Source organism: Cetorhinus maximus, chromosome 2, assembly GCF_964194155.1.
Source record: "Cetorhinus maximus chromosome 2, sCetMax3.hap1.1, whole genome shotgun sequence".
Taxonomy (NCBI): Eukaryota; Metazoa; Chordata; class Chondrichthyes; order Lamniformes; family Cetorhinidae; genus Cetorhinus; species Cetorhinus maximus.
In genome coordinates this window covers 165,945,092-165,972,422 of record NC_135880.1, presented here as the reverse complement: position 1 = coordinate 165,972,422, position 27,331 = coordinate 165,945,092, and positions in this window count along the sequence as shown.

Here is a 27,331-nt window from a genome sequence, read left to right as displayed (position 1 = left end):
CACAGATCTTCCCTTTTGTTCTTCTTCCCCCTCCCCCTTTTACTTGCTCAAAACCTCTACATTTCTATCTTCTCTCAGTCCTGATGCAGGTCATCAACCTGAAGCGTCAACTCTGTTTCTCTCCACAGGAGCTGCCTGATCAGCCGAGTGTTTCTAGCATTTTCTATTTTTTATTTCAGATTTCTACCATCTGCAGTATCAATCTTTAACAATGACCTGCCCTGTCTTTAAAACCCAGCTCCTTCTGTCCTCTGTTCATGTATCAAGAGCAACTTATGCAGTGCCCTTTCATCCATGTCATTGCAGTTCTCCATGCCTGAGCTGATATATGTGTTAAAGTGCTGTGAGCAATGAGGCGAGTGTTGTTGTCCATCTCGCTCTTCCTCATCCTTCTCAGTTTGAAGCCCTTTTGGCAAGAGAAAACGGTACAAGCTGAGCACTCACCATGAAGCATGTTGTGGTAGTGAAAATAGAATGTGCCATGTTCAGCAATGCTACAAAAGAAAGTCACTTGTACCACTAACGTATGGGCAGCATTTTGCCCTCATCAGGCAGGCTCGGCGGGGGTGAGCAGGAGCAGTCGGGATGCCAGCCACCGCCCGCGATCAGAGCCAGACCGCGAGCTCACACCGGCGGGCCAATTAAGTCCCACCCAGCGTGAAATGTGCTGCAGCGCTGCCTGCATGTCGGGGTGGGGGGGGGGGGGGGGGGGGGGGGGGTTAGCGAGTGGGGAACTTTGCGCATGCGCACAAGTGCGCTCAGGAAAAGCTCCCTGAAGCAGAGCTGCCTCAGGGAGCTGGGGATATGAAGAAAACAAAAATAAAGATATTAAAATTGTCACCAAACGTGTCCCCTCATGTCACATGAGCAGGGACATGTTATTAATGAAAAGTTAAAATTTTTATTTTATTTTTATTTGCTGTTGGAAACCTCATCCCGCCCGTGGATGAGGTTACCTAAAAAATGCAAAGGCCGCTTGGCTTTATCGCCTGCCCGCCAACTCTAAGGTTGGACAGGTAGTGAAAAATTACATTTCATTGGTTCTCTAATGGCCTTAATAGGCCTCCTAACTATAGGCTGCTGGCTCCCATGCGCAGCCACCAACCAAAATATCGTGCAACTGCACGATGACGTTGGGACTGCCGGCAGCACCGCACGTCATTTTAAGCTCGTTCAGGTTGGGACGCACGTCCGCCCGATGAGCAGAAAATTCTGTCCTTGAGCACAAACTAAGAACAGTGTCACCTCCACCAATAAACAGACTCCCAGACAACACAAAACACTAACCAATTTCCCTCCGTCAGATGTTGGGGTTTCCTATGGAAGCTTTGTTGAAGTCTGAGAAACGACCCTAACATCTGACATTCAAAACTTTAAGTGTTTGATTTGTGGGTGTTGGTGGAGACCTTCACGTACCAGAGGCATATATTCAAAATGTGGGTGCAGCAATTCGTTTTTTCAAACATTCATATAAATAATCAGAGAATCAGGCGCAGCACTTCCCCTAATGTTAGATAGGCACTGCTGTTAATTCCAAAACTGTCGTAGAATCATAGAAAATCTATGTCACCGAAAGAGGCCACTTGGGCCTTCGTGCCTGTGCTGGCCTGAAAACGAGCAGCCCAGCTAATCCCACTTTCCAGCATCTGGTCCTGCAGGTTACAGCACTTGAGATGCACATCCAGACACCTTTTAAATGGGTTGAGGGTTTCTGTTTCTGCTGCCCTTCTGGCCAGTGAGTTCCAGATCCCTACCACCCTCTGGATGAAAATGTTTTTCCTCATCTGTCCTCTAATCTGTCTACCAAACACTTTAAATCTATGCCCCCTTGTCACTGACCTCTCCGTCAAAGTAAGTAGGGCCTTCCCATCCACTCTCCAGGCCTCTCACAGTTTTGTACATCTCAATCAAATCTCCCCTCAGCCTCCTCTGCTCCAAGGAGAACAACCCCAGCCTAACCAAACCTCCCTCCAGTCCTGGCAACATCCTCGTAAATCTCCTCTGTACCCTCTCTAATGCAATTACATCCTTTCTGTAATGAGGTGACCAGAACAGCACACATTACTCAAATTGTGGCTTAATTAATGTTTTATATGGTTCCAGCATAACCTCCCTGCTTTTATATTCCATGCCTCGGCTAATAAAGGAAAGGATTCCATAAGCCTCCATAACCACTTTATTGACCTGTCCTGCTACATTCAGGGATCTGTGAACATTCATTTCAACGTTCCTGTCCAGGAAAGAGACTGTCTATCTTCCTGAGGTCAGTCATCTTCATTCTTTTGATGGGATTGGAAGAGATAAAATGTTATTATTAAATCAAACAGATACAAAAGGGGCTGGAAGGATGAAGAAGATTGATGTTGTGAAATATGCAAGTCTCCATCTGGAGTGTGTCTCACTTAATAAGGGTAACTATAATTGTGGGTGTTGGTATAAAATCGGTGATATTGAATGCATCACACATTATGCACTAGGCCAAATTTTCCTCTACAATGAAATCAATGGAAGGCTATGGGCCTTGATAAGATCCCAGTTGTAGTATTAAAGACTTGTGCTTCCAGCCATACTGCTCCAGTACAACTACAATACTGCCACCTACCCAACAATGTGGGACAAGTATGTTCTTTCTATGAAAAGCAGGGCAATTACCATCCCATCAGTCTACTGTTAATCATCAGCAAAGTGATGGAAGGTGTCATCAATAGTGCTAAAAAATAGCACTTACTCAGCAATAACCTGCTCACTTATTCCCAACTTCTGACCTCATTACAGCCTTGGTCCAAACATGGACAAAACCACTGAATTCAAGCAATGAGGGGAGAGTGACTGACCTTGATATCAAGGCTAAATTTGACCGAGTGTGGCAACAAGGAGCCCTAGCAAAATTGAAGTCAATGGGGATCAGGGAAAACTGGTTGGAGTTATACTTAGCAAGAAGGAAGATGGTTGTAGTTGTTGGAGGTCAAACACCACAGCCCCAGAACATTGCTGTAGGAGTTCCTCAGGACAGTGTCCTAGGTCTAACCATTTTCAGCTGCTTCACAAATAACCTTTCCCCCTCAGAAGGTTGGAAGTGGGGATGTTTACTGATGGTTGCACAGTGTTCATTACCATTTGGAACTTCTCAGATATTAAGGCAGTGCATGCCTGCATGCAGCAAGACCTGGAAAACATTCTGCTTTGGCTAATAAGTGGCAAGTAACATTTGCGCCACACAAATGCCAGGCAATGACCGTCTCCAACAAAAAAGAATATACCCATCTGGCCTTGATGTTCAATGGCATTACCATCACTAGATCCTCCACCATCAATGTCCTGCTGGTCACCATTGGCCAGAATTTTAACTGGGCTAATCGTAAGTATGGGGCTACAGAGTTGGTCAGAGGTTTGGAATTCTGTGGTGAGTAGCGCCCATTACTCCCCAAAGTCTGTCCACAAGGCACAAGTCAGGAGTGTGATGGAATAATCTCTACTTGCCTGGATGAGTGCAATTCCAACCACACTCAAGGAGCTCAATGCCATCCAGGACAATGCAGCCCATATCATCAGCATCCCTTTCACCACCTTAAACATTCAATCCCTCCAACACTGAGGCACAGTGGTAGCAGAGTGTACCATCTACAAATTGCACTGCAGGAACACACCAAGGGTCTTCAACAGCTCCTTACAAGCCACCACAAAAAATTGAGGCAGCAGATGTATAGGGACACCACCACCACCTGCATGTCCTCTGCAAGTCACACACCATCCTGACTTCGAACTTATTTGCCATTCCTTCACTGTTGCTGGATCAAAGTCCTGGAACGCCAATTACAACATTATGGAATTATCTACACCACATGGACTTCAACGGTTCAAGAGGGTGGCTCATCACCACCTTCTCAAGGCAATTAGAGATGGGTAAATAAATGTTGGTCTTGTCAGTGATGCTCACACCCGACAAATAAATAAAATATAGTCTGCGGGATACATTTTCAAAAGTGGTAGAAAGTGACCTGGCTGATCAGCTATGATCCAAAGAACTGATTCAGGAACTACAGCACTTGTAGTCAACTCTGAATTTATAAATATAGTTAATAACTGAGACATGGTCATGTGACATGAAATGATCAATGAGGAGAATCTCCAGCTGTCAGACCAGAAAATTAAAAACTTTAAATTAAAATTACAAATATGATTTCTAATAGGCTGGATAGCTCTTTTTCAGTTAGGAATAAATGGATTAAATGGCCTCTTTCTGTGCCAAAAATGTTCTCTCTGCAGAAAAGACCAAATTAAACCAATGCCACCTTACTGCTCTTTGTTGTAGGTGAAGTATTGACATTTGCTGCTAACGAATGTTATTTCATACACTGTGGTTCAGCAATGATGTCTTCCAGCACCAACCTCTATATTGTTACGATCGCAGCTGGTGTTGTTGCTGAGCAAGCCAGACCCTAATGTAAAGTCTATCTTGCTGATCATAAACATATTTTTTAATTGTGAAAATGAGGAGGAAGAGCTACTGACCTCAAAAGCATAGAACTCCAATAACACCTTCAGAATTTTAAAAATTAATATACTTATTAAAATGGAAAAAAAAACTTAAGCATACAAGATAAAAGTAACACAGTTAAATCAGTCTTAAAGAACAACCCCCAAAACATTGTTGGCCAAAAGCATGCACTTAAACTACCTTTCTGGCAATAATCCCTTATAGATTTTAACCATAAAAATCCAGTAAGTATTACCCAATCAATGAATTGCTGTCACTTTAATAAAGGTACACCTCACGACTTCTTAGCCACTTCCACTCTGATGCAGAATTCCAAAAGGAGGTTCAGAAACAAAATGTTTCCTAAAACAAAGACTCTCCTGGCTTAACACTGGACGGCTGCCTCCAATTCAAAACTGTCACATCTTCTCAGCAGCTCACACACAAATAATCTGGCCTTCAGTGAGTTCCCCCACAGCAGTTAAACATCCCTTTCCTTAAATATAATTTTCACCTTGCACCTCAGCATTGTCCTCAAACACCTCTTTGAAACTCAACTTCTCCAAATATGGAAATCTTTCATGTTTTCTATTTTGCCTCTACTTTTGGATTTAATATACCTTCCCCTGTTTACTCATGGAATCCCTGTAAGATTTAAATGTTCCTTCTCACCTCTGATCGCATTTTTGAAATTCAACAGCTAAAAAATCAACTTCCCAACTTATCTCAAAATGCAAATTTCAGACCCAACCTATTACTTGTAACTCAAACCCACCATAACCTCATTACAAATGCACATACCTAACACCTTTAGTCTTTCATCTCTTTGACTTCACGGACAACCTGTATTGAGGTTGTATCTGTATCACATTCCCCCTGTTTAATTAACCCTGGACTCACACACCCCCACAGCTTTTGACACAGAAAACAATCACAAAATTATAATATACATCTCTCATCACATCTCCTTCAAAGCAAAAAAATGAAACGTCATATTTCTAAAGACATTTCCATTTTCTTAACCCACTTATTACTTAATATACTTATCTATGCAACATACTATCACACTATACAGTACTTGCAACAAACATGAAAATATACACTCCGGCAAGAATAAAGTTCATTCCAGTCAATTTTTCAATCTCCAACATCCAAGTCCTTTTGAATTTAAGCTCTTGACAACACATCCACAATGATATTCTCCCCTCCAGCCACATGTATAATTTTTAAATTGAATAGTTGTCATAATAAACTCTACCAGAACAGTCTGGTGTTTTTATCCCGAAATTTCTTCAGAGACTTCAAAGGGTTATGATCAGTATATATGGTCATCTCTGAAGAGTTACTTGTAACATGACACTTCAAAATGCTACAGAGCCAGAACCAAACTAAAATACTTTTTCCACAGTTGAATATTTCTTCTGATGCATATTCAACTTCTGTGAATAATGTCCTACTGGCTTTTCAATTCCCATTTCATCTTTCTGAGGCAAAACAGCACCAGTACTTACATCACTGGCATCAACAACCATTTTAAACTGTTTCGTATAGTCAGGCGCTGCTAGAACAGGTATAGTAAACAATACAGTTTTTTATCTGTCAAACATAGTCTGACACTCCTGTGTCCATTCGAATCTTCTGTTCTTCTTTAATAAACCAGTTAGTGGAGTAGCTACACTGCTGAAATTTGGCACACATTTTCAATAAAATCCACTCATGCCAATAAATCGCAAAACTTCCCATTTTGTTGTAGGCACTGGGAACTCCACAATAGCTTTTACTTTTGCATCCTGTGGGATCCCGTGACTATGTCCAACAGTGTGGCCAAAATATCTGACTCTTGCCTTCGCAAATTTACTTTTAGCAAAATTTATAACCAAATTGGCTTCTTGTAGTCAGTCAAATAGTTTCTTCAAATGTTGTAGGTGTTCGTCCCGGGTCTGACTGAATACCATTAAGTCATCAAATAGACTGCACAATTGTTCAGTCCTTCAATAACTTTGTTTTTTAGTCTTTAAAATGTTGCTGGCACATTTTCATACCAAAGGGCATTACCTTACATTGTTACAGACCATCTGGAGTCACAAAAGTTGATATTTATTTTGCAGTATCCCTGAAGTAAGTCACTTTTTGTGATAAATACTGACTGTCCAACTCTTTTGATGCAATCCTCCAACCATGGAATAGGGTACTGTTACTGTATTTACTTTGTGGTAATTAATACACGGTCTTTACAATCCATCCAGTTTTGGCACCATTACAATTGGTGAACTCCAATTACTGTAACTAGGTTCTGCTCTGTCATTTTGAAGCAAAAAATCAATTTCTTTCCACAGTTGAGCCAATGTTACTAGATTTAATCTATATAGGTGTTGCCTTATTGAAACTGAATCCCCCACATCAACATCATGCATAGCTAAAGTTGTCTTTCCTGGCCTAGTCCCACAAATTGCTTCGTGTGATTGCAACAGCTTTTGTAAGTCACTTCAATAGTTTTCTTGAAGGGAACTTACTTTTACATTGAAATTCTTAAGCGCTTCCTCATTTTTCAATTTAATTAGAGGAAGGTCAATTTCAGAATTTTTAATTTCTGTTTCATCTTCTTTACCTACAATTACTAGCACCTCCTTCTGTTTATCTTCCCTGTGGAAGTACTGTTTGAGCATGTTCACATGGCACACTTGCTGACTCTTTCTCCTATTTGGAGTATTCACTACATAGTTTGGATAAGCTGATGACCTGAATTGCTTTATTCTCAAGCTGTTCATCACTTCTTTAAATAGCTGCAACATGAAATTCGATCCCTGATCAGATTGTGTTTCTTTTGGAAATCCGTATCTTGAAAATAATTTGGTAAAATATTGTACATTCACCTTTGCTGTGATTTTCCTTAAAATTATTGCTTCCGGAAATATCTTTGACACATTCATGATCGTCAGTAAACATTGATTCCCATTTTTAGTCTTAAGGAGGGATCCTATGCAATCTGTCAGAACCCTATTAGAAGGTTCCTCAAAAGCTGGAATAGGAATTAAAGGTGCAGGTTTAATCACTGCTTGAGGTTTACCTACCACTTGACATGTGTGGCATGTCTGACAAAATTTAATGACATTTTTATGTAGTCCAGGCCAATAGAAATGTTTTTGTATTTTAGCTTGAGTTTTCCTAATTCCCAAATGTCCAGCCGTTGGGATTTCATGAGGCACCCTTAAAATTTCATTCCGATATCCAGACAGAATTACTACCTGGTGAACTATGGCCCATTTCTCAATTGCAGGGACATGAGGTAGTCTCCATTTCCTCATTAGCACATCGTCTTTAAGGTAATAACACTCAGGAATGTTTTCTGCCTCAGTTTCAGAATAAGTTGTCTGATACAGCTGTTTTAGATCTGGGTTATTCTGTGTAACTCCACTAAATTTGATGGCCTAAACACCTCAGCCTTATTCCCTTTGATCTTTTCCTCCTATTTTCAAAAATAGACCCAGCCAACTGAGGTTCAGCATCTTCCCCCTGCCTTTTCGATTCTTCCTCTTCCTGTCTAAGTCTATGTGCCTGAGACTTTGTCACAACAAAGGAAACAATCCAGGATGCTTCTTTTGTAAAACCTCCATTGATTGTTTTTCAATAGGTTTTTATACCACTTTAGGAGTAGTCAATATTTGAGATCGAGCTATATCATGTCCTAAAAGGAACTGAACTCCTGCAATGGGCAATTTCTCCACCACTCCAAAAATTACTTCGCCTGTTTTCAAATCACTTTTCAAATGTATTCTGCATAGTGAGATAGGTTTAAATTCTCCAAGGGCAGAATTTTGCCCTTGATGGGCGGGCGGGCCCCACTAGCTCGGCGGCAGGCGGGCAGCCGATCACCGCTGCTGAAACGGGCCCTGCCACCATTTTGAGTAGGCCCGCCCAGCGGGCTGCCCAACAGGAAGCGCTATGCACTTCCTGTGCGCGGCGGGGGAAGGGATTCCCCATCTGTCAAAGTGCGCAAAAGAGTGCACATCTCCCTGAAACTAAGTGCTGTCTCAAGGAGATCGGTGAAAGCTTTATAAACATCAAAAATAGAAAAATAAAAAAATTATTAACATGTCCCTCTCATGTGACAATGCCACACGAGATGGGACATGTTAAAGCACAGAAACTTTATTAAACTTTTTAAAAACCGACATGAAACCTCATCCCGCCAGTGGACGTGGTTTCATGTATTATCAGAAGCCCGCTGGGGCTCCTGCCCTGCCCGCCAGCCTTAAGGTTGAACGGGCAGGGCCTTTAATTGGGTTAACTACCCTGCCAATGGCCTCAATTGGCCATTGACAAGTTGGCGGACGGACAGCTGATTTTGCTGTCTGCCCGCCTTCCTGAATATTTAAATGGGGCGGGATGGCGTCGGGGGTTTCCCCCAAAGTCATCCAGTATCATTTTCACGTCGGCGAGTGGGCCCTGCCCCCAGCTCACCAATGGAAAAACTTTGGCCCATGTATTCCACCACGTAACAATTTCTCCGACAATAACCCTTCTGGACAGCAGATGGCACTACCCCATAATATTAGTGATTGACTGGTACCTGTATCCCTCAATATTTTGACAGATTTCCCTTCTTTTCCCAAACAACAAGAGTATACTTTCCCCTCACATATAAAATCTTTGAACATCTCTGTAACCTGTGCTTGGGTAGGCTAAGAACACATTTCCACCTCTCTGGCTAATTCTGACTCTTCCCTATGTACTGATACGAATGCTACTGATTTATCTCTCCCTTGGGACTCAAAGCCCAAAGCACTTCTATTTACATAACTCTTCTGAGTTCCTATCACTGCAATCGGTCTCCCATTTAACTTCCAGCAATTCCATCTCATATGTCCAGCCTTGTTGCAATAATGACATATTACATTTTTCCCTTCACCTTTGCTTTCTATCTTCTCATCTTTAGTCAACTGGTGTATGTAGATTGCTCCTTATTACTAGCACTTTTTCCCCCATCTTTTTCCCTTCACCTTTGCTTTCTACATCTCCAACTTCCTTGTGAACTCCCGTATGATCCCTTTTCCACACTCAATTGTCTGGGTGAAATATCAGAAGAATCAACTAAAACAGCAGCTTCTCTGATCTTTTTACTTTGTCTTTCATCTAAATAATTTTTGATGGTTGATGGAATACTATTTCTAAATTCTTCCACAATCTTAATTTCCCTTACGTTTTCAAAAGTCTTCTCTAACTTCAGTGATCAAAACTATTGATCCCATGGAGTTTCTTTCTGTCTTGCAAACTTTACAAATTGCTGATTAGGTGTCTTTCTTGCGGTCCTAAACTTTAACTGATAAACTTCAGGGATTAGGTAATAAGCATTTAGTATTGCTCTTTTAACCACTTGGTAGTTTGAATATTATTCTTCTGATAAGCTAACATACACATTCATGGCTGTAATTGACAGAACACTTTGTAACATTATGGTCCAAGCATCTTTTGGCCAATCCAACTCCATAGTTATCTTTTAAAATCAGGTGAAATATATCTCAACTCCAACCTCTGTAAATTTAGATACTAAACAAAGATTCTTAATTAAACCAAATTCCTCAAAGGAATCAAACTCACCATCATCTGAATCACTATCTCTTCTTTCTTCCTTTATTCTAAGCTTTGTTTAGACTGTTCATACTGTCAGGCTTCTTTCTCTCTCTGGAGCTCTCTATTTCTTTCCTTATCCCTTTCCCCATTATTCTCTCCCTGAAGTTCAAGTTCAAGTTTTCGCATTTCTAACTCTTGCAATCTTTTCTTTCCCTTTTCTTGTTTTCTTTTCGCCATGCAAGCTTCTTTTTATTTCTATTTCTTTCAATCTGTCCGTTTCTTTCTAAATCATTTTCTCATTTCTCTTCCTTTCTCTTTTTCTCCCAATTCAAATATTCTCCTCCTTCTTTCTCTTTCCTCCAATTTGAGTTTTTTTTTTTGCCTTTTCCTGTCTGTTTCTATATCAATCACTTCACCTGCAACTGAATTCTCACTACCTCTAGCTGTGACATGCTAGATTCAGGTGTCTCCTCCTCTAACTTAAAATGTTGGATAAGTACTTTAATCATAACAGCCTTACGAAATTCCACTTTTATTTCTACCTGCACTTTATCTGCTAACTCCCTCAGCTGAGCCGAGTCAAAATGTCCAATAATCCAATCTTATATCTTCCACTTCCAGAAAAGCCTTAGCAACTGCAGTCCAACCACTTTAATATCCTTCAGCACAAAATTCTGGAGTTCAGTGTCCTCCTCATACTCGTATCCTTTAGATTTACAAATTCCAATCCAATCAAGGAATTTTGATCTCACAATAGCCCCAAATTTGTTAAGGCCACAGCTGATGCTATTGCTTAGCAAGCCAGACCCCAGAGTGAAGTCTGTCTCGTTGATCATAAACATTTTTATTTATTGTGATAATGAAGAGGTACTGACCTCAACAGCATAGAACTCCAGCAGCATCTTTAGAATTTTAAAAACTAGAATATTCATTAAGGAGGAAAAGAAACTTAAAGCACACAAGATTAAAGTCACACAGTTAAAACAGTCTTACAGAACAATCCCCCAAAACATGCTTGATCAAAAGTACACACTTAAACTCCCTTTCTGGCAACAAACCCTTATAGATTTTTAACCATAAAAATCCAGTATTACCCAAGTCAAGGAATTGTTGTCACTTTAACAAAGGTTCACCTCACAACTTCTTAGACACTGACACTCTGATGTGCAATTCCAAAAAAAGGTTCAGAAACAAACTGTTTCCTAAAACAAAGACTCTCCTGGCTTAACACTGGGTGGCTGCCTCCAGTTCAAAACTTTTACAGCTTCTCAGCAGCTCACACACAAAGAAGCTGGTCTTCAGTGTGTTCCCCCATAGCCATTCTCCACAGTTAAACATCCCTTTCCTTAAATATCTTTTCCCCTTTCATCTCAGGTTCCGTTATCCTCAAACACCTCTTTGAAACTCAACTTCTCCAAATATAAAAATCCTTTATGTTTTCTATTTTGCCTCTACTTTTGGGTCGATAAAATTTAATATATCTTCCCCTGTTTACTCATGGAGCAAATGTTGCTTCTCGCCTCTGAACTCCCTTTTGAAATTCAACAGCTGAAAACTCAATTTCTCAACTTCTCAAAATGCAAATTTCAGAGCCAACCTATTTACTTCTCACTCAAACCCACCATAACCTCTTATTGCAAATGCACAAATCAAGTAACTTCAGCCTTTCATTTCTTAGACCTCTCAGACAACCCATTGTTATGACACAGCAGCTGGTAAAGGCCGAGTTACTTAAAATCCCAGAGGGAAACTTTAAACAACTGTCATAACCTATATTTTCAATTGGCATGTTTGAGATGCAGATCTGAATTCAGGAATAAAAACCACCAAGCCTCAGGAGGCTTTTTTATATAAATTAAATTAAACGTTCATTAATTTAACAACACATTTAAACACATACACATATCTACAAGTTACTACCATGGTAACTTTTAAACAAATCCCCAAATTAATCACTCCCAGGTAATTTTCCCCAAGGCAACAGTGACCCATAGACTTTAATCAGATACCAGGCAAAGCACATTTTATCTTAGGAATTCAAAATGAGGTTCCTTCCAATTTGTTCCTTTGCAGACACAGTGGTAGGGCTTATAGACTGCTTAGATATTACATGCCTCTGACCGACACATGCAAAACATTTCGGTATATACCTAGTCTTCCCTTTGAATGCAAATTCTCATTGTATCACCAGGCTATTTGAACTCCACCTCTTCTAACAATAAACCCCTTTCATAGTACCAATTGTATTAGTAATATAAGCATATTGCTTGTTGTCTCCTAGCTAGGTGCAAGATTTCACCCCCAGTTTTTGAATGGTTTATTTAACAAAATGCAAATCTACTCTTTACCTTAACTTCCTTACTGTTTAATATTTCAAAAATACTATACATCAAAGCACCCAGACTAGTTGACTTTAATCCAATTAAGACACACACACTCATACCCACAGACACAGACCCTACTACAAGTCCAATTTAAAATAATTTCCAATAACAGTATATACATTAATACCTTCATGAACCGGTCCCTAGTAACCTTCCCCCAGTTTAATTAACCCTGGGCGCGCACACACACACACACCCACAGCTTGCTACACAGAAAACATGATCACAAAAATATAGAAATATAAATCTCTCATCACGATCTGCAATAGTCAAATGCTAGACTTCTGTCTCAGGTGGAGGTGTTCCGAGTCTTCAAACAATTTTGTTGGTCTCCTTTCTAATTGACAGGCTCAATTATCCTCATGTCCCCTACCCATTCAAATCATCAGTGGGCTAGAAACTGTATTCATCTTCATCATCTTCCTCCATTGCCTAACGCTCTGTTACTGTGGTACATTGACTGAAAATGTGGTTGACAATTTAGGAATGGATGAACATAATCGGAAACAAAGACGAATGTGGAAGGTCGTGGCTGTTTGCTGCTCCACAGATGTGCCATGGCTGTGTAAGTCTACAGCCTCTACCAATGCGCCAGCCTTGTGCCCCGTCCTCGCCATCTCCCATTGCAACTGCAGAGCACCTCCCCATCAGTTTCATGGCCTGTTCCTCAAAGTGGGTGAGATGTTGAATATTGTAAATACTTCCTCTGGTGCTCCTTCCTCTCACAACCATTATGGCCTGTTCATCAGGGATAAATTGCCCATCCTCTCACATTCATTGTGTTCCTTCCTTCCTGCAATAATATTAAGTGACTTTGTTAAAGGGTGGAGATTAAGGGCTACCTCCTGGACGGCATCATGAATCTGAGAACATCCTGTTCCTGGAGGAACAGGTTTTAAGGCTGTTGGGGGTAGGTGGGAATGTGGAGTTGAGTTTACAATCAGATCAGCCATGATCTTATTGAATGGCCGAGCAGGATCGAGGGGCAGAGTGGCCTACTCCTGCTCCTAATTTGTATATTTGTATGTAAAGACTTTGAACTTTGTTGGGCTTTTAAAATGAGGAATCACAAGTAGTGATGTCCAGCAAAGGCAGTGAGAACGTTGTTAGGCTGGAGGGTAAGTAAAAGTGAAGGGGGTTCTCAGCTTACCCACCATAACTTTGGCAGAAGAAGCATTGAAACCTCTGAGTAATAGCATTCCCCACCTTCACTTTGTTCAAGGCAACCCACTGTTGTGAAGAAGTGAAGCATATTCACTATTTAAAAGGAACTGGAAATAAATTCCATCCATCATTCACATTATTTAATTAGTCATTGTTCAGGTACACATTTTTTTTAAGGTTAATGTGCAGCAGGCATTTTGAACAGAAACACCTGGATGGGAATTTCCCTGGAGCTGCTCCCATTCTGCCATTTTAAATTTAGTGAAAGATCAGCCCCACGTTTCCACTGCACTTCCAGACATTATGGTAGTGGATTGGGATCAACTTTGAAAAGATTCCTGGATCTCATTGAGTACCTCAGCACATTTATTGTAGATTAATTGACGACTGGCTCTTTAACTAACTGTAAATTTGTAAAAAAACTGTAAAAAAAAACTGTAAAAAAAAAACTAAACTGCAAATCATTTGATCTGGCTGAAACGATACAAGTAAACCTGTGCACTCCAGAAAGTGTGTTTCAATATAAGGAGAAAAATATTCTAACATTTCATGCATTCTCTGTGTAACTTTAAACAGGTGTTGCACTTCCAGCATATTCTTTCTAATTTTTTGAGCCAAACCTTCCAGTCTCCGGATTGTCAGAGACAAGACGTCTGGCTGAAAGTGCTTATCGGGAAGTCCTGTCACACAAACCTCTGTGGGAATTGCCTGGGAAGTTTCAACTTCTGATGGACCTGCTCCTTGGGATCCTCCAGAAATGTCTCCAACTCTGAGCTAGAGTCAGAGACTTTAGACAGTTCCATGGTATTTAACAGGAAATGGTAGACAGGTTAAAACCTAGCCTAACATCTGGCTAACTATACAACTGACCCCCCCCCCCCCCCAGTCACTCACACTGTCCCCCAACTACCCCCTGACCTCCCTGACTATCCCCTGACACTCCCAACTACCTCCTGACCCCAGAAAATCCGCTGACCAGACTCAACTACGCCCCCATACTGACTCCCCACCTAACAACCCGTCCATCCCCCGACCACCCAGCTATCCCTAACCACCTGCAACCCAACCCAACTGACTCCCCACCATGACCAGACCTGGCCACCCAACTATCCCCCAACCTGATACCCACTCACCCAACTACCTCCTACCCATTTACCCACTTACCCACCACCTACTTCACCCACCTCACCCACAAACTCACCTCACCCACTTACCCAACTCACCCACCCACCCCCTACTCACTTGCCCACCTCAGCCACCCCCCGCCTCACCCACTTACTCACCTACACAACTCGCCAACCTACCCCCCACTCACTGACCCACTTACCCACCTACCCATTGACTCACTCGTCCACCCAGCCATTCACTCACTCATTCATTTAATAACATTCAGACTGTACAATTAAACTTACCATATGACAACCAGTGCCATATAAATGGGGCATGCCCCGTCTTCCCTCTCTCCCCACTCTGCTCCACTCCAACAGAATTCCCCGAAGGAGGCTGCACTGTGCATTTCTGTGAAAGCCGTGGTCTGAACTACGCTGCAGCATCAGCTCGGGGGAGTTTTCAAGCACAGTGGCAATCCGACTAGCATTGTTGCTGCTCGGAAAATCCAGGCCTTTGTTTTATTAATCCCCGATGTACTGGAAGATCTTTATTACAAAAACAGATGATATGGTCATCATTACATTGCTGTTTGTGAGACCTTGCTATGCATTAATTGGCTGCCACATTTCCTACATTACAACAGTGGCTATACTTCAAAAGTACTTCATTATGGTCATCAAAAGCGCTATATAAATGCAAGTCTCTTCCTTTTAGTTATCTTCGGGAAGATTATTAACCCACTTTGTTTTAAGTCTAACATTTTATATGCTTTAGACTCCAATGGACTTGTCTTGGGCCAACCTCCACATGTATAGGTGCAAATATTAATTTGTGATAATGAAGTTACAATGATCACTGTATTACTGGTCCATTGATAAATAAAATTGCATCACATTTTAATAAGAATAGCATTGAAACACTTATCTTGTTAGGGATCAATGACTTTTTCTCAACCCTGGTCAATAGAAAGGATTTCGATACTCACCAAACTGATGGGGAGTGAGAGCTCTCTAGGGCGAATCCCCACAGATCTCAAATACTTTTTGTACATAATCATGGCCGCAAAGCTCTTTGAATTTCTGATTACGTTCTACTCCATCAAGCTTTCCAGAGCCTGTGAGGAAGGACAGCAACAGCCCGATTGCCAGCATGAATGCCAGGCACTTCATTTCAGCTCACAATTGATCAGTTTCAGCCACTCTGACTCTGTAAAGGAACCTATAGAGCCAATTGCTCCACTCACTCTCTAATAATTCTAATATGCAAATTGGATTTGCCTTTTTTGGTTGATCTAAATTTCCTTTACATTCATAATTTTTATATTCATCCATTCCTTCACTTTTTATAGCAGTTTTGCTCTCTTACTGTGACTCATTATCATCGTTTCTCATTAACTTTTGTCCCTTTTCCGAGTCACATGGAAATTTCTTCAGCATCTCAAATCTGTAATATCCTAACCAAACATAACTCCAACTGTTTCTTTGATGTCTAGTCTAACCAGTTGGTGTATATCTAAAAGCTCTGATATCGACCATTAATGGATGGACCTGCTGTTTTGTTATTGGAACATTATATTTTTGGCTATGATATGCAGTTAGGTTAAAATGATTTATTTCTTACAAAAAATAGTTTCCAAATAGACTGACAAATGAAAATTCAAGCACCAGGAAAGGAGAGTATTTTGCCTCGTGGGGAGCTCGATAAGGCTACGGCTGATGTCAATCATGTAGGTTTGGGTAAGCATTTAAACTTGCATTATGCAGCCTATCCTGTGAAGCAGGGAAGTATTCCTCATACGAGGAATTGAATGTAAGGTTTTACATTCATTAGTACATTTAGCACAACCCTCCCTATTTTGGGAGTACTAGAACACAGAGCAATTCTTATACCTAAATGGTAAGGACTGAAGTATCCTCAATATTGAGCCATGGGTCTTGTTTACATTGAACTGGCAGGCTGGCCAGAGTTACAGGAAGCTCGAAAGGTAGCTGCGAATGAAAGAAAGTTAAGTCACTGTTAGGACACAGTGGCTTACAGGTAGATGAGGAATAGAGCTGCACAATAATGGGTCAATAGTTATGGTAATGAGATAGTGACATGTACCATGATGTAACAGTGACATCAGCAGTCATGTGCAAGCAACTAAGAAGAGAAGATGGAACAGTCTGTACAAGCAAGAAATGTACGTATGTAAAAGCCTATCCTATACTGTAGCATAAAGAAAGGAGTTTTTGAAGAAACCTACTGCAGTTGGACCTGCGAAATCTTCCCAACCCAGAACAGGCCACAAGTTACCTGAGGAGAGATCCAAATAGTATTCAAACTGGAAACAAAACCACAAGCCAAGAGAGTGATGGAGAATGAGGGAGAATGATTGGGTTGGTGGTAATGATCATGATTGGCTTGGCAAGGGGGTGGCTTGTGATTGCAACAATTGTGGGGGGTATCAGCAGTGATGAATGGCTGGAGCATGGGGGAAAGTCATGTGATGAAACCTCCAGGAATAAATTTAATCACCGCTGGCAACCTTAGGAGTGAGTAAAACAGGAACAGATCACTAATTGTTTTCAAGGGAATAGGAGGTAAAGCATTAGGGCTCAATAATGTCCGACAGACCCTTATAAATACATATAACCCACTGGTTGCAAATCTGCAGTGTAGGGCCGAGCATCTGCCATGCTGCTGGCTGCCTCTGTGATCAGCAGGGAGCTGAGGGCTGGGTGTGAATAGCATGCGGTGCAGCCAGTCTTCTATTCTGAAAGGCAGTCAGTTCCTTTTAAAGGTAAGTGGCCATGAGTTGCAGGAGGCTGCTGCTGAATACTATTTCTGCAATTCTAAATGAGAAAAATTGAACAACAAGTAATAGAGGGAGAGAGAGAGAGAGAGATCCAGGGCCACAGACGTAGGGCTAAAGGTCTTAGTGGTGAAGTTGGATAGAGAAGAGGTGCCATGGTTTTGCAGGAGGATGCCAGGAGGCCCTCAAGGGCCACCCTCAGAAGGGAGTGGGGGCAGGTGGCCATAGAGGTCAATTCCTGACGTCTGGACCTGAGGATCTGACAGCAGTCTCACAACAAGTGTGATTACCTCAGGTGAGTTGTCAAGATCAGTGAATGCATTTTTACGTGATATTTCCTACGTATAATGCCACCAACCTCCCACGCTGCTCAGTTCTCTGCAGCTCCATCACTCACCCAGCACTTGAGCTTTACATCAAGGACTCACAACTAACATCCACATACTCCACCTTACTTGTTGTGATATGAGGTACACGAACCCTGAAGGGAGCATACTTTACACGGCTGTCAACCATTTTCACCTCAACAGGATGTGAGGATTTCAGTCCCATGATTTTATTCAGTCTACAAGCAGCAACAGTCGAGGTCAGATGGCCTATACATAGTCACCCAGTTAACTCTATCTGTATATAGTCTTATCTTTAAATAAAGAATATACATTATTGTTTCACCAATTCTTGACATATGATTGATACATTCTTCTATTTGATGTAAATGTAACAACCATCACACACCTACCAATGCTGCCAGCTTCACATCCACCTCTCCATTTCCACATAACTCTAGCTATTCAGCTACAGCAGGCATATCGCCTAAACACAGTGCTATAGAATCACTGACATTTGGTCTTCCCTCTTGCAGGGGAAGGTGGAACACAATAGAAGGGAGCAGAGCAGGACCAGCCAGGTCAGGGATGCCTGCATCTCCTAAGCCCTATGGAGGAGTCGGTTCTCCACATCATGGGGCTGGCTCTGTGGTATCCAGGGTCACTGGGAACATTGAGGATGACACTTTGTTATTACCTTAAGCCCCTTTCCAATCCCACCCTAACCTCATCCTGCTATCTGGCATGATGAACATGCTGCTGATGGTTTGACCCTGGATTTCTTGCTCTCTACCCTAATGCCCTTTCCCTCACACCCACCTTCCTCTTTCTGATTTCCTGCTCTCAGACACCCAAAAGCTGATTCCTGGCCAATCACAGCAGCCCCAGGCAGAGGAGAGAGAGCAATAGCACAGTACTGATGAAGAGGCCACCTCACTTGATCTGATACTCACAGTTACCAGCTCAAAAACTTGCCTGCACGTACCTTGGAGAGAAGCGTAGAGTTGGGGTCAGCACATGGAGCAAGGCACCGGGCATGAGTAGGCTGGTACCATGCTGGGGAAAAAGAAAACTCATCTGCCAGCTAACCAGAGGGCAAGTTTGCAGATGAGCTCTGCTCTTGGGGAGTCAGATGAGGATCTTGATGGGGCAACAGATAGAAGCACACTGTGATACTGGGTGTATTGGCTGGCATGTCAGTCAGCCTTTTGTCACTGTCAAGCAGCATGCAGGAGTCTGGCTCCAATTTGGCAGTGGGCATTGTGCAGAGCTCCCCCTCTGTCGTGCTGCAGATCCAATGACCTCCTACCTGTTGCAGCCTTGAGTGGACAAGTCAGCAAATCTTCCTTCCTCTGTGTGAGGATGTAGTAACAATCTCTGCCAAATTCAGGAACTTACCACAACACCTCCAGAGCCGTTCCACAGCACTTGCAGACATTTCAAAATTACCTTTCCTGTAAGCTGGATGCCTGGCCCTTTAAATAATGGTAATGTTGAACCCCTTCTGCAGCTGAAAACTCGCTCTTCGATGAATGACAAGCAAATTCATTGAATGGGCCAGCGAGGATCAAAGTTGGAAGTTTGACAGTACACCAGCCAATATTGCTGAGTGAGATTATGATAGGACCAATTCAGTTTCTTGCAGCACACACGGGAGGCACTTCCGTGAAGGCTCTTCTCAACCCAGGGCAGCGAGTTTGTATTATCTACAGATTTAAACAAACCCAAAGCCATGCTCAGAACTGCGAAAAGGTCATCAACCTGAAACATGGGCCACAACATTTACTGGGATGGGATTTCCAAGCTGGGGGAGGAGTTCCTGTGAGGAATGTGGTGCAGTTTTAACCCAGAGCATGCATGCTTTTGTTTACCAGATTCCCCATCCTGAAGGCAGCCTAATTGACAGGCCTATCTCCCTGGTGAGCATGAAATGTTCCAGAAGAGGCCAGAGTCGAGGAGCATATTTCCAGTACTGATACAGGCTTTTGGAGCACCACATCATTCCTGCACTCCATTCTGTCGCAAAGCCACAGGTATGAATAAATACTTGAATAAATACTTTGATGAATGAAAAAATACTCTGCATCTGTCTTCAATGATAAAAGACACCAATAGCATTCCAAAAATACAAAGCAATCAAGGGGAAAAAGGGGGGAGGAAATAAATACGCTAACTATCACAAGAGAAAAAGTACCATGGAAACAAATGGGGCTAAAGGGTGAAAAGTCCCCTGGACATGATGGGTTGCATCCTAGGATATTAAAGGAAGTAGCTACAGAGATAGTGGATGCACTGGTACTAATCTTCCAAGAATCCTTAGATTCTGGAAAAGTCCCAGAGGACTAGAAAACTGCCAATGTCACACCCTTATTCAAAAAGGGAGGGAGACAAAAACCGGTAAATTTTGGCCAGTTAGCTTAATATCGTCGTTGGGAAAATGTTAGAGTCTATTATAAAGGATGTAATAGCAGAGCAATGTAATCAAGCAGAGTCAGCATGGCTTCATGAAGGGGAAATCATGCCTGACAAATGTATTAGAATTATTTGAGGAGGTAACAAACATGATAGATAAAGGGGAACCAGTAGATCTAATATATTTGTATTTCCAAAAGGTGTTCGATAAGGTACCGCACATAAGACTACTTAATAAGATGGTTTTGGGGGTGGTATATTAGCATGGATAGAGGATTGGCTAACGAATAGAAGACATAGGGTTGGGATAAAGGGGGCATTTTCAGGATGGCAACCTGTAATGAGTGGAGTATCTCGGGGATCAGTGCTGGGCCTCAATTATTTACAATATATCCTAATAACTTAGATGAGGGATGTGTATGTACTATTGCCAAGTTTGCGCTGACAGAAAAATAGGTGGGAAGGCAAGTGGTGATGATGACAGAAAGAGTCTACAGAGGGATATAGACAAGTTAAGTGAGTGGGAAAAAACTTGGCAGTTGGAATATAATGTGGGAAAATGTGAGTTATGCACTTTGACAGGAAGAATAGAGGAGCTGAATATTATTTAAATGGAGAAAGACTGCAGAAAGCTGCAGCACAGAGGGATTTGGGGGTCCTTGTGCATGAATCACAAAAAGCTAGCATACAAGTTTAGCAGGTAATAGGGAAGGCAAATGGAATGTTGGCCTTTATTTCAAGGGGAATGGAGTATAAAAATAGAGAAGTCTTGCTAAAATTATACAAAACACTAGTTAGATCACACCTAGAATACCGTGAACAGTTTTGGTCCCCTTATCTAAGGAAAGACATACTGCCATTGGAGGCAGTCCAGAGAAAGTTCGCTAGGTTGATCCCGGGAATGGAGGGATTTTCTTATGAGGAGAGGTTGGGCCTGTACTCATTGGAGTTTAGAAGAATGAGAGGTGACCTTATTAAAACATATAAGATTCTTAGGGAGCTTGACAGGGTAGATGCTGAAAGGTTGTTTCCCCTTGTGGGAGAGTCTAGGACCAGACAACATAATCTCAGAGTAAGGGGTCACCCATTTAAGAAAGAGATGAGGAGGAATTTCCTCTCTCAGAGGGTAGTCAATCTGTGGAATTATTTACCACAGACAGCTGTAGGGGCTGGGTCGTTAAGTATGTTCAGGACTGAGAAAGACAGATTTTTAATCAATGAGGGAATCAAGGGCTATGGGGGAAAGGCAGGAAAGTGGAGCTGAGGATTATCAGATCAGCCATGGTCTCATAGAACGACGGAGCGGACTTGATGGGCCGAATGGCCTACTTCTGCTCTTACGTCTTATGGTCTTGAGCTGAAGTCCCCAGAGAGTTGTCTTGGCTAGAGAGGTAAGGACACCTGCCAGTCATCACTCTGTTCCTTGCAAGATAAATTAGCACATAACAGATGCTCACAGAACCTGACTGGAGGAGGAGAAGAACAATTCCATGATATTGCTCCCCTTGAGGAGGCAGTGCTGATCATGATCACAGGAGGAGCAGGAGCTGCTGTAGCCAAAGGCAGAGCAGGCGGCATATCAGCTAAAGGTATATGGTCACTCCAGCTCCCTTACAGATTTTCAACTATTCCTGATCCAAAATCCCCCAAAAGTATTCTTGCTCCCAAGCTCCCTATGGTCTCATCACACACGCCCTCTTATAGAGACCATGTGCACTGCATCCTTTGGCAATTCCCATTCCTCTTCTGTGAAGGATGCAACAATGGGTGTGTGGATATCAATGCGTTGTTGAATACTGGGTACAGTATGTTGAGGTTGTGATGCTGGTGTTGGAGATGTAGTAATTGAAAAGAGTGCTTGTTAATTGGGATATTACCTTAATCATTCGTGTCAAGTCATTACATTTCTTGCAGCTCTGAAGCTATGTCCTGCTGTCAGGGCTCCTGGCTGTCACCTCTTGGATGGTCTCCTCCCACTGTTATATGATGTATGTGCCTGCATACAATTGTAATGTAAAGGTGCTCAGCAAAGCAAAGGATTAGCATGGGTCTGGAGAATAGCACTGCCCACAGTGTGATGTATAGCATCAGATGCTAATGGACTGAGGGAATAGTCTGGAGAGAACACTCTAGAAGCAGCTTGCACGGAGAAGCAGCACTATGCATGACAGTAACCTGGGACCTGTAAATAGTTAAGGATTAAAAATAAATAGTTCATGTTCAAATATAGAACTCTGCAGGAACTCAATGAGCCACAACAGCTGACGCCATAGTACAACACCCACATCAGCTGCACGTGTGGCCTCCATCCACAATGGAGGACAATCCTTCTGATCTCTACCTTCTCCAGTGTCCACATCAGGAAAGCTGGGCACCATCTTTTGAATCCCTTGTGCCGTCATCCACTCACAGCTACTGCAATCCAGGAAACTTGCATCTAGGCAGTGCTTGACTGCTAAGATTACAATCATCGGCTTTAGCACCTGCAGGCACTTCCAAACCACGGTAATTATCAGTAGCTCAAAAATTGTGTTCTAAGTCCAGACTTTCAAACAGCCATTTCTTTACCACTGGACCCAATGCCTATTTTCACCTTTTGGCCAAAATAACTCCCACTCAATGAAATGGACGAGAGCACTTCATTATTCAGTTGTGTTCTGATGTCTCTTGCAGTCACTGAGGAATTCTCATCGTGGTGATTATTTTGATAACCTCCTCCATATAGTTCTGCCTCCAAAGCAAGTCGCATCACCTCCGAAGAATATCAATGTCCAGGTCTTAATGGGATCCTGAAGTGGTGCAAGACACAGTGAGCCACAACTGGAGTGCATTGCCAAGTGCCTTTTGACTTGGAGATAGTGAACACCACCTCAATTCCAAGAATATATGGTGAACACACAGCATCGTGCAGCCTCCTACACTCACGCTGCTGAAAAAGCACAAAAATCAATTTCAGAGAACAGGGGCAGAATCTTGTCGAGGCATCAGGCATCTTGCCTACCCGCTGGAGAAATGGTGAGAGATCCATGCTGCCTCTTTTTGGGAAGTCTTGCCGAACCACAAGCCAATCAGGCAGTGTCAAGGGCATGCCTTCCCCAGGAATCAAGACCCCCAGGGGGTGGAAGTCTTCCTTACTGAGAGCTGCTGGCCAGTCAGAGGTCAGTAGCTCTTGTGCTCAGCAGTGCCACTGGGGAGGCCGTGGCTGCTGCTGGAAGGCTAGGCACTAGAATCCTAGGATCACAGAGTCACGCAAGCCACAGGTGAGTAATGTGGGAGGGGGGTGGTTGGTGGTGGTGGTTGGGGAGGGGGGTGGGGTCGCAGGATGGGGATCACAGGGAGAAGGGTTCATGTGGGTCAGCAGCAAGGACAGGCTCTCAGCGGGCCCCCACCACCACCCTTCCCAATGTCGAGTTCCTCAATCCCTCTGATTGAGAGATCTCCTTTGGAGGTGACAAGCTGCCCACATGGCTTTAGCTGCGTGGCAACAGGCCCACCTGCAGCTGGGTTAATCCCAGCGGCAGAGGGATGAGGACCTTAAGGATTATTAACAGATCACTTAAGGCCTCAATTGGTTGTGGAGTGGTAAGTTTGACCATGGACCTTGCCATCTAGAACTTAATTCTGGCGGAAGGCGATTGGCTTCAGGTACACCACCATCCCACCTAATTGAATGTCCTTCCTGCCTCCAAGCTCACCAGAGAGCAGAAGTTTCCACCCCAGAAATCATATTTTATCTCCAAGGCTAAACACTTTAGAAGGAAACATTCGGCACTCGTGTGTATGTTTTGGCTGTACTGAAGTTGTAATGTGTGCAGACAATGTTCCTACTCAGGTTCATATTTGGGCAAATGCAAGGAGTAAAGATTGGGAATTAAGTGGGAGACTTAAGCTACATGTTACAAATGAGGAGGTTCCCTCTGTGACAGCTTAAGTCGAATAGCATACAAAGTCAGTTCAATTTTGCATTATGGATCTTTGGCCTGATTAGTAAAGTGTTATAAGAACACAGTCCAAGCTTGTTCATCCGTGATACAAAAACAGGACAGCAATGAAGGTCAAGTTAAACTTTATAATTGGGTTTTTCAGTGTGTGATGGATCTGAATGCTTACTGTCTTAGACCAGGTTCGTTTAATCTTCTGCCAGCGACATTTTGAAGTAAACATGACAGTCTGGTTCTGATCAACATTAAATCCAGGAACATTACCACAAGTGTCACAGTTGTCCAATCAGGCACAGGGACCTTTTCCAGGACCCAGTATATGTCCTAGGCCCACATGAATGAATTTCTAAGCATGCCAACTCTCACGATTTTATCGATTCAAAGTAAAATCAATCCTCATTCACAATTTCCTTTAGGGCACTGTCGTCTTGGGATTTTTAGCAGGGATCACATGCAATTCATATTATTCCTTCTGCACATGTGCCTAGATTCTGGGAACTGAATATAGAGGAAATAGACCTGTCAAAGGACCTTGCCTTGTTGGGGCCTGGAGTTGCCTTGCCTTCAGACTTGAAATGTGCCTGACTCCCACCCACATCTCAGTACCAGCTCTCCCAGCATCAATTGTGTGGTGGTGGGGGTGCATCACACAACTCTATGTCAATGTCAAGACCCCCACCGCCGCCCCCCATGCTGGACATTCATACATAGGCCTGGCAATCAAATCACAAATGCCGATGCACTCAGTCATTTGCCTTTACAAGAGAATGATGAACATGTCCCAGTTCCACAGGGACTTGTTTCACTGTTAAATTTCTTAGATTCCTCGCTGGTATGTGCTCGTCAGATCAGAGACTGGAGAAGTCAGGACCCAGTCCAATTTCAAGTATGAGAACAAGTGCTACATGATTGGTCACAGGAGCCTGTACCTGACGAAATGAAACCGTACCTCAACAGAAGACATGAAATAACCAGCCAGGATGGCATCTGATTGTGGGGACCACGAGTGATAGTTCCTCCAAAGGGAAGGGAGCCACTTTTCATTGATCTACACAGTGCCCATCCAGGAATGAAGACCATAGCACGCAGCTATCTATGGTGGCCTGGGATGGATGGTGAAATAGGGAGTTTAGTAAAGCACTGTGTGCAATAGCAGCAACTGAAAAAGTTGCCAGTGACAGCTCCATTACACCCATGGGAGTGGCCAGGTAGCCCCTGGGTGCAGTTACACATTGACTACATTGGACCTTTCCTGGGAATAATGTTTCTGCTCATTGTCAATGCCCATTCAAAATGGTTGGGCGTATATGAGGTGAAGTCACCAATGTCGGGCGCTACAATTAGAAAGTACATCAGAGTTTTGCTATTCACGGACTACCAGAAGTGGTCATTTCCAATAATGGCATGGCATTTATGAGTGCTGAGTTTCAACAGTTTATCAGCCTCAATGGTATCACTCACGTGAAAGCTGCACCGTACCACCCTTCCTCAAACGGACTGGCCAAAAGTGTGGTTCAACGTTCAAGGCAGGCATGAAAAAGTTAACTGATGATTCCCTTGGCAACCAAGCTAGCACGCTTTCTTTTCCATTACAGGACTATCCCTCACACAACAACAGGTGTCACACCTGCGGAATTATTGTTGAAACGTCGTCTCAGGGTGAGATTGAGCCTAATAATGCCAAATTTAGAGGGGAAGGTGGAAAGGAGTCAGGGAAGCCTGAAAACTAGACATGACTGGCAGAGCCGTGAGAGGAAATTTACCATGGGAGAGCCGGTAAATGTGAAGAACTTCGGGGAAGGACCAAAGCGGTTAACAGGTGAAATAAGTGTGGTGACTGGACCTTTATCTTACCATGTGGAGGTGGAAGGCCAGATCATCTGTAAACATGTGGACCATTTAAGGAAGAGAGAGACAAATCAACAAGATTTGGTTCCACCAGTAACCATGACTGGGTCTGCGTTTCCTGTTGAGGATACTTAACCCAGGACTGACATGTCTGATGTTCCTGTAAGAGTTGAGGATACAGAAGCACCTGATGTTCAGGCAACTCCGGAAAAGGAGGTTCCTGACAAAGAATCTGAAGTTGTGGAGCTGCGATGTTCCACATGTACCAGGAAACCACCTGAAAGACTGAACTCATTAATTCCTTACCCAGTGTAAATATTATGTTGTCTTGAAAACTATGTACTTGTAAATATAATATGTGAGGCGAGTTAAAGAGGGAGGAATGTAGCAATTATGGTTTTATTTAGTGTGTAATGTATCTTTAAAAATAATACTTGTTTGGCAAGATCACAGGATCTGTAGTGACCAATAGTGCGGGCTACCTCAGCAGTCAGTGTAGAGTTAGAGTTAGAGTTGAAAGCACATGTGTAGTTGCTGCTGAGTATATTGTAAATAAGCTTACTGTTTCCCCCCAAGAAGAGTCTGCAGATCAACTCGATCACCAATAGTACAACTTGGTCACCCTACAATAGTAATGATAAATTAAAAGAATACACAAACATGCTGGTGGAATTGGCAACCAATTGGCGGATGATACTTAATGCCGAGAAATGTGAAATAATTAATTTTGGTATGAAGAATAATGAGAGGTAGTGTTAAATGAAGGACACAATTCTAAAAGCGGTGCCGGAGCAGAGAAACCTGGTGGTATATGTGAACAAACCATTGAAGGTGGCAGGGCAGGTTGAGAAAATGGTTAATAAATCACACAGGGACCCTAGGCTTTATCAATAAGGTACAAAAACGAGGAAGCCAAGATAAACCTGAATAAAAAACTAGTTTGGCCTCAGCTGGAGTATTATCTCCATTACTGAGCACCACACATTCGGAAGGGTGTGAAGGCATTAGAGAGATTGCAGAAAAGATTCACGAGAATGCTTTCAGGTTTGAGGAACTTCCCTTATATGGGGAGATTGAAGAAGCTAGGGCTGTTATCGTTGGAGAAGAGAAGATGAGTTTTGATTGAAGTGTTCAAAATAATGAGGAGTCCTGACAGAATAGATAGGGAAAATTTGTTACCGTTGGCAGAAAGTTTGAGAAGCAGAGGGCAACATTTTAAGATGATTGGCAAAAGAAGAAATGAAGAAAAACTTTTTTATGCAGCGTGTGGTTAGGATCGCGAATGCATTGCCTGAGAGTGTGGT